General features: G+C 38.3%; 1 long non-coding RNA gene across 1 annotated transcript; it reads right to left on the minus strand.

Annotated features, from left to right (window-relative positions):
* Positions 1-3,643: 3,643 nt before the first annotated feature.
* Positions 3,644-4,945, minus strand: LOC127746783 (uncharacterized). Its single transcript, XR_008008545.1, has 3 exons — positions 4,192-4,945; positions 4,017-4,118; positions 3,644-3,936 (listed from the first exon to the last, which is right to left on the minus strand). It is a non-coding gene; the product is annotated as an uncharacterized LOC127746783 (long non-coding RNA).
* Positions 4,946-5,700: the final 755 nt, after the last annotated feature.

A 5,700-nucleotide genomic window follows, 5' to 3' on the forward strand; every position in this document is an offset into this window, starting at 1 on the left:
TATTTCTTTAAGAATTTCATATTTTTTTTAAATTTTATAGATATTTAATTATTTTTGCTAAAATATAATTAGATGTTTTTTGTTAAGTATTAGGATGTTTTTTTTTCATATTAAATGAATGTTTTTTTGGTGCTGGACCTGTGTAGAAGCCCCACCCCTGAGAAGGCTGCGCTGGTGGCTACTGCACCCAACACACAGCAAGAGGGTCTTGACCAGCTGGAGGACCATGTGCTGCACAATCTTGATTGGGACTCCATCACGAAGGACCTTGGATTCCACGAAAACTCCAACCCACCCTTGTTCAAGACCACCCTCCCTAATGTCCCTGACTTCTCTCCTTTTTTCGACCCACACTTCGAATTCCCAGACATTCAAACCATATCCTACAACTACGCCAATGCCACTGCCACCCTCGACCGCCTCCTCCACGACACCTCCAATAATTCTCCCGCCACCGGCTTCGATTTCATAGAGGAGCTCATTCGTGCTGCCGATTGCTTCGACACCAACCACCTCCACGTCGCTCACGTCATATTGGACCGACTCAATCAACGCCTCTGATCTCCTGTCGGTGCAAAGCCTCTCTAACGTGGCGCCTTCTACTTCAAGAAGAGGAGTGAGTCGCGGTGGGGAGACGGAGAGGGTCTAATGGTGAGAGAGAGGTTTGTGTGTGATTGTTAGAAGTGGGTAGGTTAATGTGAAAGAGAAGAGGAATGTATTTATAGGTTTTAATTAGGTTTACTTAAATTTTTTAAATTTTGAATTTAAAAAATTTAAAATTAATTATTAATATAAATTAATATGATTTTGTTTAGTTTTTGGCTGATAACCTTTTGGTTGCATATACTTTTCCTTAACATAATCATTTACATACCTATTGAATTGAACATCCGACATATCTATTGTTCACATTATTTTTTTTTTGTGACTTCATTATTCACATTATTTAGTATTTTTATTATCTTCCTATATTTTTCCTTTTGAATTTTTATAGATAAAGATAATAATTTATTCAAAAATAAAATAGAATTGTTGTTAATTCTTTAGAAATCATCACTTCAAATATTATAGTGGTTTGACTCTGCTATTTTGGTTCTAATAAGTGTATCTAATATGAACTTGTGGAAATGCTCATGTTTAGGCCAAAGGAATATATACCACTAATAATTCAGGGTTAAAAGTTTACCTTTTTTATATATAAACAATGAAACCACTTTGCTCTTGAGTGGAATTCTCCATCATCTTAAGTTCTTAACAACAATATAAACCACCCATATTGAATTAATTTTCTTCATATATATATATATATATATATTACAAACATTACCCAATACAATTCCTATCCCTCTTATAGAATATATCAAGATAGAAGCGAGGGTACAATAAAACATAACTAAAATAATACAGAGCATCACAACAACAATTAAATAAACTCTTCATGACTTCTGCGCCCATATCCTGAAAGGGGAAAAATGTAGGGGGGTGAGAACATCATCCTCGAAAGGGTTCTCAGTAGAGGGTTTTTTGGGAATTACTGTAATAGGATACGTGAAGACAAACCGTACCAGTGATTAATAACCGTCTTATGCATCTTTTCAAAAACAACGGTTTACAATAAAAGAGAAATCTGAAATCCTTTTCCGAAAGAGGAACCATTCAATTCTCAAAAACTCAAAATCCTTTCAAAACGGTTTATCTATGCCGAACCAAAATAGCCTTTCATATTTTTCCAAACGAGAAATACAAAACCAAAACCAACCATCGGTCCATCTCAATTCAACCATGGCCCTAGGCCCAAACAATCCAACCATCAACCAATTACCACAGTCTAACAGAGTCTCAGTAGCAAACACAAATAGGAAGATGCAAGCACAAACAAACAGTTATTGCAAGTAGAACAATTAGCAATTAATCACATAAGCAAACCAAGTATAATATGCACACCCAAACAATGTCACTTAGATGCATATGATGCATGCCTGTCCCTAATGGCTGATGATATCATCTGTCGGTTATAGAGCCAACCCGACAAGTCCTGGTAGCTAACCATTGGACCCTGTCGCCATTAGAGGGTATCGGTGCCCTGTCACCCTTACAACCAGAGAGAAAACACAAGCATACTCACATACACTTTATCTCAGCCATTGGCTTAAATTCACAATTCATTCAATAGCATACATGCACTTATACTCAACCATGGATCACCATCCGTCTCAGCCATCCAGCTCACGGTTCGATCAAGAACCAGCCAATTTATCAATAAATACAACCCTTCAACTTAAATTCATAATTTATAGCGAGCTATACGGCTCATAACTCATTCGGAAATCAACCATAATCCAATAGCATACACAGCCATTCCGGCTCATAACAAAATAGCACTTCCACCATTCAACATCATCAAATTCATGAAATCGGCATTTAAGCCATAAATCATTTTCTCAATTCATTTCACTTTGAAATCAAGTTTCAACTCTTTTGAGCCCTGGCTTTAAAGATCTCATTTCTCAAATCATCTCAGGCTCATAAGCCACTTTTACTCAAAGTAAATTCTCCTTTTAAAAATAATTCCACTCTCGGCATCCTCTTTCCAAAACTTCCAAAACCATGGCAAGTTAAGGATTTATTTCAAAGTATTCAAAATCACCCATCCAACAATGGAATTTTATAACAAAAGTTTCTCTGCAGAGTCCCAAGTCTTTAGGGGAGAATAACATAACTCATTTCGCCAAGTTCATTTAAAATCATTAAAAACCTCAACTTTCTGATTTGAGTAATAAAATAGGGTTTAAGCCAAACTGAAGTAAATAAAACTGAATTTACTATAAAACCGGCCATACAAAATCACAAGTTCCAACCCGGTCCAAAAATCAACTCATTTGAAACGAAACCGGTTCATTTGAATCAAACCACTTTCAGATTTCTTTCTGGAACCCATTTTTCTACTCCTCCAAAATGCCTCAAACTTGATTAATCAATCAAAAGTCTAGATTCCTTTGAAATCACTAAAAACTCCTTTTTTATATTAAAATCAATATTAGAGCATCATTCTTTCCTTCAGTGATTCAAACGGTAAAAATAGTTCAGTTCTAAATAAGCCGAACTCAACGTATAAGGTTCATTAAATGAATTAAGCTTGAAAACATAAATATCCTCTTAATAAATCAAATAATACAATTTCTCAAATCCAACCCTTTTTAAATAACTTTTCAAATAAGACTAGGATTTCGCAGAAATTTCGGCAGCACCTCCCCTAAAACTTGGACTTTTGCCACCCGGTTCGGGTCCCAACTAAACCGTTTCTCATTCCTTTTCAGCAGCTCAAAACCAAAAACAATTTAAAGCAAGCTAAATCAACAATCGCCTCAGTGGCGTATCTCAAGGATACCATTTCAAAATCAACTTAATATCAATCGATATAACTCATTTCCAAAGCTTTAAAGAAACGGTTCAATTAACGAATCATTTGTCCAAAACCAAATCAATTAAAATAAACCAGGCTGAATTCAAAAGTGCATTCGACTTTTCACATCATTGAAATAATTGACTCAATTCAAACCAATCCTCAACAGTTTAAACTCAAATTTCAAATCTTTAAAGAATCAACTTCAAAACATTATATTTCACAAAGCCGCACAACAACTCAGCCAAACCAACATCCATAATCATTCAAGTCAATCAAATAATACATAAGGCAGATACAATCACCAAATACACAATATCTCACATCCGTATCCATATGTAATAATTCCAATATACAAAACATAACTTTTGGAAAGCGCCCCTACCTCAAAACGCCAAAATCATAATCCAAACGTGTCAACTGAACTCTTTTCGCTCTGCCTGAAATCATCGGCAATCAGAACCCGACTCGGCTTGCTCTCTCTCGAAAGCAGAAACAGCTACAAGTGGCATAAGCAAACCAGATTCTAACTCCTAAAACCATTAACATTGCACATACTTTATTACACGGAACAGAGAACTAACGCAGGGCTTTCGAAAATCAAAATACTCACTGAAATAACAAAATGAAGCAGCCGCAGCTCCTTATAAACCTGGCAGTGGCTTCGTCAGTAACCCCAAGTGATAAACGCGAGCAAAAACACCGGTGACGGTAACTGTAACAACCACGCGGCGTTAACAACCTTTCCGGAATTCCAACAGAACAGAAACCAAACTCAAAAATCTTACCGACGGTGGAACACGGTGGCAGCAGGGTCTCAAGTGGCAGAAGCTCAGCCCGGAGCTCCGACGGCCATGGCGGCAGATTCTGACAGCACAGCAGCAAGGGTGGGGGACCAACCACTATCACCGCGTCTCATCCTCTCCCGCTACTAATAAGGACAGTAACCACCATAGCAATCCGGCCTCAGCAGCGGCTTCCAACGGCAACAGCGGCGCGCTCAACCCAGAACCCGAATGGAGCACAGTAGGAGCGACGGCCATGAGTGACAGTGACGCGAGCCTCGATGGTGGGAGGAAGTGATGGCGACTGAGCACGGTGGCTACCCTCCTCACGGCGCGTCTCTCTCTCGCGCGAATGGCGACGGCGCGGCTAGGAGTGACGGTGTGACGAACAGAGGCGGCGGCATGGTGTGGACGCGGTGGTGATGAAGGCTGGAAGGTGGGGCGAGGCTGGACGGCAACCCAGCAGTGGCGGCTCCGTCTCACGTGCCCTGTCTCGCGCTTTCTCTTCTGCTCGTGACTATGGTCCACGGCTTCGTCTCCTTCGACGGCAACACGACGGCGCGGCGGCAGTGATGCCCGCCGGCGCCGTCCTTCCTCTTCCCCTCTCCACTTCTCTGATCTCCCGTTTCCCTCCTCCCTTTCTTCGTTTCTTTCTTTCAAGGAATCAAAGGGAGCTTTGTGTGAGTTGCCGATGGGAAAAGAAATGGGTGGCAGCTACAGGGTTTTCAAATCTGAGTTTGCTGAGGGAGAATGGGGGAACCGGGTCATGGATTAGGATTTTAGGGTTAGGGTTTTATTTTCAAAAATTAGGATTAGGGGCATTTTAGTAATTTCACATAAAATTGGAAATACTATAGTAATTGAAACCCAAATTAAATCCAACACTATTTGTACATAGAAAATACTATTTGCTCATCAATTTCACAAATTATTTTCAATAAAATGCCCAAATCCAAAAATTAGAAAGAATATACTTAATTTCTTCATTTTCCAAAATAGCAGTAATAATATTTAAAAATATTACTTATCTAATCCGAATCATATAAAATCCTTATTATTTCATAACTATCAACCTTATACTTTAAATATAGAGAATAATCCAATAATTTTAAAATTGGATAATAATCATAACTTATCTCAAATCCAATAAATCAAAACTTGCCTTAATTATCTATAATAAAATAATCTCTGAAATTAAGGCTATAAATAACTGTAGGATTTGAGACTTGCTCATAATAAGACTTTTCAAAAGTTCTGGGTCTTACAGAGAACTCCCGATTTTCATTCCATACATATTTCTGTTGTTTTTCAGATCCAGGTCGAAAGGCACCACGTTGAGCGTCTCGAGACATTCCTTACAAGCAAAGAACAATCTTTTGGACTGTTATATTTTGTTTTAGGCTATGTATATATGTTTATAGAATCTCCGCATATATATTTTGTATTTTGTCCCTCCAAGAGGTTGACTTAGAGATACATGCGTTTATTGTGTAGTTTGAGTTTTATTTTGGG

The sequence above is a fragment of the Arachis duranensis genome, chromosome 4 (assembly GCF_000817695.3).
Source record: "Arachis duranensis cultivar V14167 chromosome 4, aradu.V14167.gnm2.J7QH, whole genome shotgun sequence".
In the NCBI taxonomy this organism is placed as follows: Eukaryota; Viridiplantae; Streptophyta; class Magnoliopsida; order Fabales; family Fabaceae; genus Arachis; species Arachis duranensis.